The sequence below is a fragment of the Theobroma cacao genome, chromosome 4, assembly GCF_053813885.1.
Source record: "Theobroma cacao isolate CCN51 chromosome 4, ASM5381388v1, whole genome shotgun sequence".
Classification (NCBI taxonomy): Eukaryota; Viridiplantae; Streptophyta; class Magnoliopsida; order Malvales; family Malvaceae; genus Theobroma; species Theobroma cacao.
In genome coordinates, this window is record NC_142642.1 from 3,568,560 (window position 1) to 3,584,566 (window position 16,007).

Genomic DNA, 16,007 nt, shown 5'->3' on the forward strand with positions numbered 1-16,007 from the left:
TTAAGGAAATATTATGTGATTGTATTGAATGTTGAAAGCTGATTTTCTTAAATGTTTTAAATGAGTTAAAAGACAACATGACATCGAGTTTTGTTTATGGCATACAAAATTGCATTGTTTTCAAAACAAGTGCATCATGTTTTAAAAAACTTTCAGTATTGGCTACTTGTTTCCTTCCTATGTTCACTCAATGAGTTTATGACGGTCAGGGTCATTGTATGTGTATATGTATACTTAATGTGAATTGCTAAGATTCATTTGTCAGACTATCAATGTCTATTATGATCGATGATGCCATTATGAGTAAATACTTGGGTTTTATGAATTGTTTTCAGAGAAATTATATTTGAATATTATGAATTATAGATTTTAAAGAAATATGGATGATAGATGGGCTAATGTACAGGTTCACATAGAAAGGCTTGCTTGGGCCTAGTTGTCAAACCCTGCTTTGTAAAATAATTATTACGTCATTTACATGCTTGATAGAATGTTTGTATATTTAGGAAGTTCGAGAAATTGTTAAAAGACGATATTGCCCCTAATGGTACCATTGAGTCGATTAAGCCTCGAATTAGTTCAAATAGGAATTTTAAGGTGAAATTAAGAGTTTCACAGTTCAGGGATGACTCAAAATGGTAATTCGGAGTTTGAGGATCAATTTGGGATCAAACCGAAATTTTCACTATCTAGGGGCAAAATCGTAATTTTTCCACTCACGGATAAATTTTGAGATTTTGAGAGAATTTAGATCACATTTGACAAATTGGAGAATGGTATGAGTATAAGGGATGAAAAATATGTCTATGGGCAATTTTTTAGTTTTTGGGGCAAAAATGTAATTTTTCACTTTACGGGGGTAAAAGTGTAATTTTTAAAAATTTACCCCACCAAAACTTTAGAAAAGTCTAGAAATTTCATGGAAGACATGGATAAGTGAAGAGAATTGAGTGGTAGAAAAATAAAGTGAAAAAGATGACTAGAAAAAAATAAAATAATAAAATATTCAAAAGGTAAATAAAATAATAATATTTTATTAAGCCTATTAAAAGGCTTGAAAATTCCAGAATTATTCATTGGGAGGGTCAGCCAAAACCAGCAGGAGAGAGAGAGAAATAAGAACAAACCCTAGAGTGAGAAAATTCAAAGAAAAAGTGTGATTTTTCAAGGAATCAAGTGTTTAAAGGTATCATTTTTCAAGCTTAGCTTAAGATTTATCATTTCCATGCATTTCTCCTTATTTTCTATGGTTAAATTATGTGTTTTGATGATGGATTCAAATCTGATCATATGGGTTTAGAGAGAGAAAGTTGTTAGATTAATTTGATTTTGAACTATGTTAGTGTTTAGTGTTAGTTTAGCATGTTTATGAGTAAAACAACAAGAAAAATATTCATTTTCTCCATGAATTTCTCTAGGCTGAATCTAGCCAATGGTGTGTGAGGATGAGGTTGACTTTATTTTAAGAGAATTAGATGGAAAAATGATGAATTATGAGGTTGGAAATTAAATGGAAATTTTTGGTGCAAAAAAATTGAAATTTCTACCCACTAGGGGTAAAAGCGTAATTTGTGATCCGAACTGATAAATTGGACCACATTCATAGTCATTGAGGTATTGTGGATATAATTGGATAATTGAAATTGAAATGGATGGAATTGGAGTTGAATTGGAGATTTTAGAAATTTACACCGTATATAGGCAAGTTAGGTCGGACACTGTGATTAAGCAAATGTCCAAACATTTCACACCCTATCTAGTGCATACGCATGGATAAGAGCCTGAAATAATATATATTGATTTGACACAAATTATTGAATTTTTTGTGTCATGTATTGTGGATAGGTGGTGAGCTATTTGATACGGGTAAAAGACTACACCCGAGGATCGAGAATAGGAGTATATCTACTCCTAGTACAGTGAGTAAACTTACTATCGTCTTAATTATCTAGAGTAGATTTATTTAATTGTGTGATTTTATGAAAAAATGGTTTAATTGGAAAATTATTGTGTTTTATGGTAAAATGGGATTTTATAAAATAATTTTATAATATTTTTGAAAATTTAATAATGATTTCAAAAGTAGAGTAATTGGAGACCTATACTATGATTGTGTTGTTTATCCATGATTTTACATTAATGGCTTATGATAAATGTGGGTATGACTGGTTATTTTTATGATTTTAAGAATATGTGAACTGCTTTATTTGCCTTGAATGTGTTAAGTGAGCCATGTCATACTATTGTGATTTTATTGGTTGGTGGATTATAAAGTGGGCACTGCAGTGACGGGGGTTCCGTGGGCCAGCCTAATTAGAGGGGCACGGTTCCCAATTATTGAGCTTACCTCGATTGGAGAGGCGCGTAGGATAACTCCCGAGGTAGGATTTGAGTACACTTCACGCTGGCCACCACGTGAAGTTGGGACTCAGCCAACGCCAAGGAACGGCTGTGTTGTCAGAGGTGAAATGTGTTTGTGTGTGTGACAATAAACAGCCTTGGCGGTCTCGGTAAGATGCTTTCGCGAGGTATCCCCGAGAATGGATTTTTGGCAAGAGCCAAGTTTTTGAAAAGTGCATAAGCCATGTTGAGTAATTAGATGAAATCCAATTATTTATATGGGTTGAGATGAATTATTTTAATTGTCTCCTATTACTCGGCTTTAGATTATTTTGATGATGTTTGTCTACTCACTGGGATTTTATAATCTCACCCCTTCTTCCTATACATTTTTCAGGCTCAGAATAGGCAATAGACTGTCAATTGCATCGAGAAGTAAATTTCGGAGTTGCATCCTAGAAAGTAAGGTTATAGACTTAAACCTTCTCAGTTATTTGGGGGCTCACGTGTCATTGTAATTTAAATTGCATACTCTAGTTTTCTATATTATAGTATGTATAAATTTATTTTATTTTTATGTGCAGAAAATTAATTTTTTTTGATGTTTCAAAAATATACATATATATATATATTGTTTTACATGAAAATAGATTATTTTAATTAATATTTTTAGTTTATTTTATTATTCAAAAAAAAAAAGAAAAGGAAAGAGAGAGAGGAATGGAAAAACTGGTACAAAAGCCTTGCGAGGTCTCGAAAGGCGTTCGGGGGAAGAATGTCTATCGAGGCTTCGCGGCGGTTGTCACGGGCTCGATGGGAGTTCCGGGTCGTGACACTAGTGGGCTGTGCCTATTGGGCCCTTACGCCAGTCATGGCCCGGGATTTGGGTTGTGACATTTGGCTCAACTTTTTAGTGCTTACTCTTGCTGTGTAATATAATCCTTTCATCAACTGGTATCCTAATTAAACATAAAGCATGGAACATGTCAACTCTATATATGCCCTAACAATGTTAACTCTTGAAATTAGTCATAGATACTTTTAATGAAATTCAAAAACTCCTTTCTAAATATTTATTCTATCTTGGACAAGGATTTTATTAAGTTATTTCATGTCAAGGAACAATGGGATATTCCCCTTAGAATCAATTAAGGTGATGAATCCTTTATTAGTCATTCTTTTATCTTCATATGCTTCATGCTAAACCTATCCATCCCATTGTACATCTTTGGTGAGGACTACATAAGACAAAATCAAAGTATAATACCCCATATACAAGATACCTTGATTATCTCAAGCATACTGATCACTTACACAATTGTCATATGAGTATATGTTTCCACAGGCACAAAAGTGAAATACCAAATGGAGTTATCATGGTAGGTTATTTTTAGTGAACTTGTTCATTCACTACAAAAAAAAATGAGTCTTATCGACAGAAAAAATTTTGTTAGTAAGTTCTGCTGATAATTACTAACGGAATACTGATGAAAACAAATGATGATAATTATTGACAGAATACATATCAACAGAATGAATTCCATTGTTATTCTGTTGAAAAAACAAAGGCACGCAACGTAGACATATGGTGCGAAATTTACTGTTGGAATATTTTTATTAGTAATGTCTTCCCTGAAGGATTTTACTGACCACATTACCGACAAAATGTTTGGTTGGTAATTTTGTTGAATTAACGATGGAATTGTTGATGGAAATTCAATTGGCAATAGTATTTTAAGGGTTTAGGGTTTAGAGATGGAATTACAAATGGAAATTATTTTTTAATTATCGATGAAAAATTTTCGTCGGTAAAATAAATTAAAACCCCTCGCGTGGGCCTTTTCCCCCTATTTTCTTCCCTTCTCCTTTCTCATTTCCATCTCTTTCTCCCTGACCCTCGACCCTCGATCCTCGATCTTGCGCATTCACTCCCCCTAACTCACCACCGATTGAAGTTGACCAAAGGAAAGTTGACAATTAACCCAGCCCTCCGTCAGTCCACCCGTTGTCCCTTTCCCTCGCTTAGCTACCTTTCTTTCAACCCCGTTTGTTCTGTTTTCCCCTTCTCTTGTCTAATTGTTTAACCTGTCTGTAACTAGCACAGCTTCCTTATTCGATTAGCATAGCTTCCCCTTTTTTAATATCTAAGGTATTTCTATTGTTTATTTGCTTGATTTGATTTATTGTTATGGGATTTTGATTTGTTGTTGCTATTTCGGTTAATTGATGTTTAGGGTTTTGCTGTTTTGATTTGATTTGTTTAGATATCTTGAACAATTTGATTAGGGTTATTTGATTGTGGGTTATTTGCTTGTTTTGTTGGTGAATATGAAGATTGTTATTGATTGTGGGTTATTTTCTTGAACAATTGTTGAACAACTTAGTCATATGAAAATCTATTGTGTTATTTAGCTGTTTCTTGAATAATTTTGGAAAAACTTAATTTTTTCAAAATCTGTTAGGTTATTTAGCAATTGGTAGAGATTAATTTAACTAATTTTTAAGTTTTAAGTAAATTAAATTAGGGTTTAGATGTTAATCAAATGGAAAAATGTTATAGTTAATTAAGTAATTAACTAAATTAGGGTTTAGTAATATTATATAATATTTTATTTATTTAAATTGGGGATTAGGGTTATGGATTTAATTACATAATTTAGGGTTTAGAGTTTAGAAGAATCATGCAGTGGTTATTAATCAATTAATTAAATTAGTTAATTTAGTAAAATTTAGGATTTAGTTATATTAATTAAGGTTTTATTAAATTAATCAAATGACAAAATGTTTTGCTAATTAAGCAATTAACTAAATTAGTAATATTAATTAATTTTAAAAACATTTAGGATAATTAAATTGAGGTGTTAATGAGTTAATTAAATAATTTATGTAGGGTTTGTAATTTAATGTCTTATAAGTAATTAAACAATTAATTAAATCATTAACATTGTTTAATTTAATAAACATTTCCATTAATGAAGGTGTAGGGAGTTAATTAAATAATTTAGTTAATTAAGTAATGTAATGTGTTATAAGTAATTAAGTAATTAATTAAATAAGTAATATTATATAATATTATATTTATTTAAATTAATTAAGGTTTTATTAAACTAATTAAATAATATTACATACATTAAATTAAGTACAAATTAATATGTTCATAACAAATAAAATTTTTATAATTCTAGTATTTAACTTTGTTTTTATTTTCGATTGATGTTTGCGTTAGCATCTATTAACGAATGACATCATGTATCCGTTATTATATTTTTCTCAAAATGGAACGAGATAAGAGTTGGATTCATCCTAAGTGTATTCAAGTAGATTGCTTAGGGCAAAATTTGTGAATGGCATAGATGAATTTATTTCATTTGTGTTTAGTCAACCAAGACATATGACTAAGAAGAAGATCAAATATCCTTGCTCTCGGTTTATGAATAGCAAGTTCTTGGTTGTTGAAAAAGTTTGGGAACACCTACTTCACAAAAGGGTTTACTGGTGCGTACACTAGATGGGATGCACATGGTAAATCGTTCAATGTCGGCCAATCATTAAGACATTTTATTGGTGAGCAGAACAAAACAGTTAATGAAGTCAAAGTAGAAAATCCATATGCTGAAACGGTTATGGATGCTTTACAACCTGAGTTTCAGTTCAATGATGAGAGTCGAGATAAACCGATCTTTCCTGAAGATCCAAATCCAAATGCTGCATGTTTCTTTTCATTGTTAAATGATGTCGATGCAACTTTATGGGTCGTATGAGATAAACACATAAAATTGTTAGCTATATCTCAATTATTGAATGTGAAGTCAAAGTTTAACATGAGTGAGGCATGCTTTAATCGTCTGATGCATCTAGTGAAGGAGATGCTGCCATTGAATGAATCATTATAGGAAAACTTCTATAGAATGAAGACATAGTTGAAGGAACTTAGGTTTAGCTTTAAGAAAATTGATGCATGTAAGAATAATTGCATGTTGTTTTATAATGGATATTTCGAGTTGTCTTATTGTCCATGCTATGGTCACCCTCTATATAAACTGAATAAATCAAGGGGAGGAAGGGAGAAAAAAATTCTTGCTAAGATTTTGCGATACTTTGTGCTAACATTGAGATTGCAAAGGCTATATATGTCAAGCAAAACTATAGAACATATGACATGGCATGCCATACACCAATCTTATGATGGAGTGCTTAGGCATCCTGTTGGTGGTGAGGCTTGGTAGCATTTTAATCACACCCTTCAATCTTTTGCCTTTTATCTTCGCAGCATTATATTTGGTTTATTTTTAGATGGTTTCAGTCTATTCAGGCCGACAGCAAAACATATTCTGTTTGGTCGATAATGCTCACTGTCTATAACTTACCTTCATAGATATACATGAAACAACTATACATCTTTCTTAGTATGATCATCTAAGGGAAGACAAGTCCCAAATAGAACATTGATGTGTTCCTACGACCTCTAATAAATGAGTTAAAAGTTTCTGGGACGAATAGGTGGTCATGTACAATGGCTTTACTCGCCAAAATTTTATTCTACGAGCAACACTCTTATGGACCATTAATGACTTTCCTGCATATGGTATGTTGTCTGGGTGGAGCACTCATGGAAGTTTATTATGTCCATATTGTATGGAACATGGAAAGAGTTTAATCTTGGAGTACTGGAGGAAGCTTTGTTTTTTTTATTATCTTCGGCAATTCTTGCCGATGGATCTATCCTTTTCGTTGCTAAAGAGATAAAGTCAAGAAACATGTTGAATTGGACCCTCCAATTCCTCAATTTTTCGGCATTGAGATCTTGAAATGATTGGAGTCAATTCTAAATATCACATGTGGGACAAAGGTGGGCAACCAAAAGCTATCAAGTTTCTGTCAAACCCATAATTGGGTTAAGCAAAACATATTTTGGGAGTTACTGTATTGGTAGAGAAATCTCATTCATCACAACTTGGATGTGATGCATATTGAGCATAATATATTTGACAATATATTCAACATGATGATGGATGTTCAGGGAAAGATGAAAGACAATATCAAGGCTTATTATGATTTGGAGATGTATTGTCGGTGGTCAAAATTGCAATTAATTATAAATAGTGGTAAACTTTTTAAACTGAAAGCCTCATACACTTTCACTAAGGAGCAATGGAAAACTTGTGTGCTTGGGTGAAACAGTTTCGATTACCAGATGGTTTGGCATCTAACATAGCACAATGTGTGAATGAATAGGAATGCAAATTTTATGAGATGAAAAGTCATGATTGCCGTAGTTTTCTGTAGCATTTGCTCCTAATTGCCTTTTGTTATATGATTTTTCACACTATTTGAAGTGCAATTATTGAGATCTCACATTTGTTTCGTGATTTATGTGCAATCGAATTGCATGTTAAGCATATCAATGCATGGGAAGGAAAATTGTAAAAACTATTAGCAAATTAGAAAAAATCTTTCTGCTTGTTTTTTTTTTTTTTTGACTCAATGGAGCATTTTTGATCCACTTGCCATACAAAGCTAAGGTTGGAGGACTGGTCCATTATCGATGGATGTATATGTTCGAGAGGTATTGTGAGCCACACATGTAATTAAAATTTTTTATTAATTTGATAATTATAATCTGACATGGAACATTGATCTTTAGATACTTACATCATCCCAAAAAAAAAGGTGAAAAATTGAGGAACCGTGGAAGGATCCATTTGTTAAGCATATATCATCGATGAAATATCATCATTTTGTTAGATGTACTTCAAACGTACAATCCTAATAAAAATGAACTAGGTCCTACGAAATGACGATGATGGAGACGTTGATGAAGCTAGTCGTCTATTGATTTTCACCTATCCTAGTTGGCGTTTAGGTCAATTCAAGAAGTGTCGATACTCAAGGGAGTATGAGTTCTATGTTGCTGAACTATATGTACTAATGAACTGCGATGAGATATTACTGTACATTAAGTAAGTAAAAGTTTAACCATTAATTTAGAAAATTGTGAATTGAAAGTGGTATTAATTCATGATTTATGTTCCTCTTATCTACATGATGTTCAACGATATGGTTAAAAGAGAATAGTATAGTATTTTCGATAAGGAATTGGAAAACGTTCGTGGCGCATCATTTCATATTTGGTGTAAACAACATGTAAGTTATATTTAATAAGTCAATTTGATTTTGTTAATTTAATACTTTGCTTAAAAAGATACGCTTAAAGTAAAACTACCAAAATGGGGGGGTGAATTCGTTGTTTAGTAAAAATTGCTCCTTTGTCGTTAATTAGTTCGAATATGAAAGAATGAAACAATAAAACAGAGTATAAACTTAAGGGTTCTTTTCAAAAAATCCCTCATGCATAAGGTGTTTTTGAAAATAGCCCTCTTCATAATTTTAACTGTTTTTAACCAAGTGAAATTATTTTTGGATAAAATTGCCCTTAATGAAACTGATATCTTTAGGTCTATGCCTCAAACTCAACCATATGTTTGGGTCAGTTTTTTACCATTGTAATTTCTTTGCTTTCCTCGACAGAGCATTCATCTCCGAAGCATTCTTCGCTAGAGCATTCCTCACCAGGAAAAAAGATCTTTGAGTGTTTTGAGCATTTCAGAGTAGTTTTTTATACACGAAAAAAAACCCTTAAGCATTTTGAGCTTTTTTTGCTAGATAGGCATATTTGTTGATTATGGCTTTAAATGTAATATGGTGTGTTGTTTAAAGTTGTTGATTTTGTTAAATGGAATTTGGTAGTTTTAGTGGTCTTTGGGTTGAATGTTGATAGGGCATACGTGATTGGTTGATAGGGCATGCGTGACTAGTTTTAGGTATTAGGTTTAGGGGTTTTAGGCATTACGTGACTTAGGCATTGCATGGCTGATTAATAAAGGATTGCATGACCAGTTTTAGTCATTGCATGATTGGTTGATAGGGCATTGTGTAACTAGTTTTTAGGCCATTTCCTAATTGGTATGTAGGCATTGGGTAACCAATTTTTAGGCATTACGTGACTTGTTTTTAGAGCATTTCATCACTAGTTTTTAGGCATTGCGTTATTAATTTTTAGGCATTGTGTGATTGGTTGATAGGTATTGCGTGATTGGTTTTTAGTCATTACGTGATTGGTTTTTAGGCATTGTGTGATTGATTTTTAGTAATTGCATGACTAGTTAATAAGGCATTACATGACTAATTTTTAAGCATTGTGTGATTGGTTAATAGGCGTTGCGTGACTAATTAATAGAGCATTGTGTGACTAGTTTGTAAGGCATTATGTGATTGGTTTTTAGGCATTGCGTGACTCAGGCATTGCATGACTACTTGATAAGGCATTTTGTGAATGATTTTTATTTATTGCGTGACTGGTTGATAGGGCATTATGTGATTGGTTGATAAGTATTGTGTGACTGATTGATAAGGCATTGTGTGAATGGTTTGTAGGGCATTGCGTGATTGGTTTTTAGAGTATTGCATGACTGTTTTCTAAGCATTGCTTGGATATTAATGCTTTCTTATTTTTTGCTCAACTTTAATGCTTGTATTATGTATTTGTTTTGTTACTTAATAAGCCATGCTTCACACGTGCTTCCTTTAATTTCTTTTATGCATGCAATGATAGTAAAAACTAGTTATTGTTTTTAAATCTTCCTTGATTATATTTGCTGAATAGATATGTTATATGTTTTATGTTATAGATGGCCAGAACAGAGCAAGAGACCCTGAAAGCTTTGCTTCATGTTCCAAGGGACAAGTACGGCTTTAACGCTGGCATTAACATCCACTGTTAGTGGATGCAACTGCATGTCATATGCAAGGGCTATGGAAACAAAATGAGTTGGAGATAGTGAAGAAAACATGCATCGGGGAAGCTGATGGTCGTAAAATAATAAAAAGAGCTTATTCTGCACCAGACCCGTGCATAACCTATTGCTACGCAGAATCGATGAATTTAGTGCCATCAAGGGTGAGTTATAGTTTACCATAGGCAATACCAAGACGCGTTTCTCCAAGTGTGAGTTCTTCTTGGTAACCAGACTAAAGTTCTGTCATAACCCGGTACTCCCCTCGAGCTCGTGACCACCGCCGCAGTGTCTCGATAGACATTCATTACCCGAAATGTCAACCCGAAACCCTACAAGGCTTTAATATCAGTTTCTCTTTTTCCTCATGAGCAACAATTGTCAAATATCGTGTTCTAAAAGATTTTGAGCTGTTTCCAACTTAAAACAAATAAAATATTAATTTTTGTCTCACGGGGGTATTTTGGTCATTTTTTCAAAAATTTTGAAACCAGCCAATAATGTAGTATATAAGTGCAAAACACATATTTCAAAATCAAAAATAAATTTAGATTTCCAAAACATTCGTTTAAAACGAAATTATGATTATTTGGATATAATAAGAAAATAAAATAAATATTAAGTAAAATATTCTATTTTCTTATTAAACAATATTTTTAGAGTTATACGTAGATAATTTTTGTAGCGTAAAACAAAGTAAATTCATATATACTGTAATACAGTAAACTAGAGTATTTAATTTAATTTACAATGACCAGTGGGCCCCCGAATAACTAAAAGTAAAGAGGACTGTGAACCTACAGTTTGAAGGAATGCAAATCCAAGGGTAGTCCTCGATGAACTCAGCTATCTACAGCCTAATCTTAACCTGAAATGGGTGGAAAGGAGAGTGGTGAGATTTTATAATCCCCGTGAGTAAACAAACATCATCCGAAATATCTAAAGTCGAGTAAAAGGAGAGTATTAAAATATTTCATCTAACTATGTTTTTCATAATATAAATACTCATTTCATTTAAATAATCAACATGGCTTATGAGTATTTTAAAAGCTTGGCTCCTGCCAAAATCATTCTCGGAGATACCTTGGCCGAGGCATCTAACCGAATCCGCCAAGGCTGTTAAAAATTTTGTATACACGTAAACAAATTATTAGTTTAAAAAACACAGCCGTTCTTTGGCGTTAGCGAAGTTCATCATCACGAGGTGGTTCGGCGTGACGTGAACTCTATCCATACCTCAGTAGATATCCTACGCGCCTCTCTGACCGAGTTACATATATATATATCCGGATTCTGTGCCCCTCTAATAGGCTGGTCCATAGAATCTGCCTACTGCAGCAAGCTAAACCCACCATACAATAAAATTTTGAAAGTATGACAGGGCTAATATTTTACTACCCAGCCTGCAAGGGTAAAATAAAATAATTCATACAATTCATAAAACACAGTCCAGCCAGTCATGCCAACACAATAACAATATAACATAAGCCATCAATTCCCAATCATAAATTTACAACATACCGGTGGTCTCCAATTACTCTATTTTCAAAATCGTTATTTCATTTCAAAATAATTTATAAAATCTTTTCATTTAAACACATTTTTGTTTGCAAAACCTAAAATTAGCCATTTAACTCATTTTCATAAAATTTTACCAAAACCGAGTTAAAACATACTTTAGATAATTAAAATGATGATAAGGTTACTCACTCTTTCAAATTTTCATACCAAAATTTTCCATTTTAATTTCTAGCCTCACCAAACATCAAATATCACCAAAATATTATGAAATATCATCAATTTCAGCCTCAATATTCTCCCTAGAAAATTCGGCCACTTATGGGTAATGGGAGAAAATGAATTTTTTTCTTGTTGTTTTGTTTCTAAATATGCTAAACTAACTAAAAACACTAACCTAACTTAGAATCAAATCAATCCAACTTCATTCTCTCTCCATACCCATTTGGTCAGCCATGAATTCACCATGAAAACATGAAATTTAATCATGAAAAATAAGGAGAAATGCATGGGAAAGGTAGATCACAAGTCAAAATCAAGAAATATTACCTTTAATTGCTTGATTCCTTGAAATCCCACACTTTTTTTTCAATTTTCCCACCTAGGTTTTGTTCTTTCTTTGTTCTTCTTCACTTCATGCTTTGGCCAGCCATAATGAAGAAAATAGGCTGATTTTTGTTGATTTTAAAGCTAAAAAAAAATAAATGGATATAAATATGCCATGTGTCACCATTTCATTAATCCATTTTTATTTCTTAACTATTAAGCTTTCTCTCTCCACCATATAAATTCTTTCAATTATCTATGATAAAATTGGGTAAAATCCATGTACTGGACAAGTGTCGGGTGTGTAAAATTATAATTTTGCCCCTGGGATGGTAAAATTACCATTGTACCCCTATGCTTGGAAAAATACCGAGATTACAATTTTTTTCACTTCTCAACGTCAAATCATACTCCAATACTTAAATCATACTCCAATAAGTCAAATAGGGCCAAAAAATCTTTTCTAAAAATTCCCATTTTGTCCCTAGGTGACAAATGACCATTTTACCCCTAGATAGTGAAAATTTCGGTTTGACTCCAAATTGATCCTCAAACTCTAAATTACCATTTTGAGTCATCCCTGGACTGTGAAGCTCTTAATTTCATCTTAAAATTCCTATTTGATCTAGTTCAAGGCTTAAATCAACTTTGTTGTACCTCTATGTACAATACCTACTTTTGTAAATTTTTCGGGACTCTTCTAGCATGCAATCATGCTATCATCACATGTATTTCATGACAAGTATTTTATAAGGTCAGGCTTTAAAAGTTCAGCCCCATGTTGTATGTTATCTCATTTCTTTACGAGGTCGTCCTTGGAGGAATTCATCAGAGATACTAAGGAGTGGAGAACCAGGAAAAGCTCCAAGGTGTGTTAGATTAAGTTGAGAGAGGCCAGTTTGATTGGGATTGAGACGTAACAAATATGGCTTTACTCGTGATCTTGAATAATATTTTTTTGGTCAAGACTACAGAAAATCGGTGACTTCATGGTTGTTGTCATTGGTCTAGAACATCGACCAATGGAATGCGTTCCCATGGGTTACCTATGTGTGGAGTCTAACCGTGGGCTACATATAAAAGGGTTTCCAAGTTCCACCAGTGAGGATGTCTTAGAAGAAATGCTACCACTTATATACATTTGTATGGGCGCTACAGGTAGTGTGCCTTAAGGTTTTCCATTTTCCTTTTCACATAAGATTTTATTAGCTGATTATAATATTTATAATTGACTTGCAGTTTTGGGTGTTGGAGGCCACTCTTGTTATCCAAAGCTACTTTGGATCCCATCGTCAATCTAAAGATGCTTATCCATAAATGTTTAGATAGTATTGCAATTAGATACTCATAGGCTTCCACAAGGTCGTTGCAGATTTGGAGAGTGAAGACAGAGTGAGGAGAGAAACGATACTATTTTTATCTTATCTTTTTTTTTTTTGTTATATGTCAACTATCTTTCAACTTAATGGCAATGTATGTTTTGGTGCAATTGCAAACATTATGAACTTGGAGCCAACCTCGGAGGAGACCTGTTGGAGTAGGATCTTAGTGGATTAATGTGATTGTGTAAAGCATGGATTTCAAAAATTTCTTTTATAAAGGAAACAAGCAATCCAATTACACAAGCGGAAACACACATCATTATTATTGCAAGTAACATAATCACATCCTAATAAAAATAAGAATCTATTAAGTAAGAAAAACTATACCTTTTATTTTGAGATTCTTGTTTTCGGACACTACCACATCAATAAATGATTTCTCGACCAAACAAGTTTACCACTAATTTTTCAAGAATACTTTCAACTTGAAGCTTGAGCGGACAAGGTGTGGAATGCAAGACTACAAGATGGCAACCGATTTTGCCTCTTTTTTCTTCAGAAAAGTTTGGAGGAGCAGAAGAGAAACAATGGCTTAAACTTTTTCAAGAAAAAGTACGTTCTTTTATTTTCTTCCAATCTCTTCTTTTTTTATTGAAACTCTTACTTCAAAGGTTTAATCAAAATGAAACACTTTTGAATCAATCTTGACCATCCATTTAGAGTTATAGGCATCAAACATGCTCCATAATTATCAAAATTAAAATTAAAAAATAAACAATTTAATTCTTTAATTATCATTTAGAGGTCTTGATAAAATAAAACTCTTTATTGAATAATAACTCTTATTTTATTATTATCCATCTTTATTTAAAAGAATTAATAATAAATGAAAGAGTGATAGTCAAACATGGAGTCTCCTTTTATCAACATGGATGTCTAGATTCATTTTATAAGAATCCTCCCAACATTATCTTAATTTAAAACAATTCTTTTCTTTAATTAAGACAAAAATATTTTATCTTGTCTAAATTCAGACAAATATGTTTTCTTGTCTAGATTAAGACAAAAAATATTTTTCTTGTCTTAAATTAAAACAAATATATTTTCTTATTTAAATTAAGACTAAGCATGTTTTCATGTTTAGATTAAGACAAACACGTTAAAACTGCTATTTTTGTACACAATTTAATTAATCGAATTAAAACATGCATTCCAACTTAAACAAGTTAAATTCTACGAAGTTAAGTGGGGAACTATTTGGACATAGATATTCCAAGTTCCAATAAACTTAGAATTATTCTTAATCTCATTAAAAATAATTCAAGTTTATTAACCATGAAATCACTCCATCATAGATTCATAGTTGCACTCTTGGATTAACAATAATTACAAGAAATAATTCAATACTTGATATTAATTATTAGTTGTCTAATTGCAAACCTTGTATTATTAACCCTCATAACCATCCAATGACAAAATATGAAATTACCATTTTACCCTTTATGTCAGTTTTGTCCTTTAGTCTTAGATTTCATCTAATTAGTGATTTAATATTCTAGATCTAATCTTTTGAGTATCCATATGTGATGAATAGCTAATTCATCAATCCACTAGGCTCAGATTAATCACCAATCTTCTTGAAATCACTAGAAGTGATGTTAATGCTATGAACTCCATTATCTAGATATATGTTTCGAGATGTTCATCTCAATTGTAATTCCAAAATATGGAGTCTAGATCAATGCTTTATGATGATCATGTTCATGGTAAATCAAAGACTATAAGGAAATTAAACACGAGTCCACTGTCTATCAGGATTTCGGTTCTACTATAAGTAAATGCATAAGTGTGAGATCAAGATTTAAGTAACGGTAAAGCTTAAATTTGATTCTCACATGATTCCAGTTCATGTTATAGTGTCATTACTTGAAGTCAACCATTTCGATGATTTGAGACTCATCATTCCTTTGAAATAAATCACATTCATTTCGTTGGCAGTAATTTGGACACTGCAGCCTTGACACAATAAAGTGACTAGCTTATTATATGGCTGTGAACAATTTTTAGATTCAATTAAAATACATGTCTCCCATGTATGACTCTTCATACAAATATATTTTAATATATCAATAGAATCATGGTACCTTAATAACTAGCTAATGAATGCTTACTAAAATAACTTCTTCGTCTTATTATCAAAATGCACTTTCATTACAAATAAATTTAATGAAATTAAGCATGAGAATATACTTGCTTTCCAAGGCACCATATTCTCAAAATTCCTAACAATATCTCGAATGAGATGATACTTCTTTCAATATATTTTGCTGCTTAATGATTCCACGGTTCTTTTGAGTTAGCCACTGCTCCACTGTTATCACAATAAAGTGTAATAGGCCTGTCTGCATCTGGAATTACTTCAAGGTCCATAAGGAACTTATAGAGCCATACAACTTCCTTTGCTACTTCACAAGCCGTAACATACTCT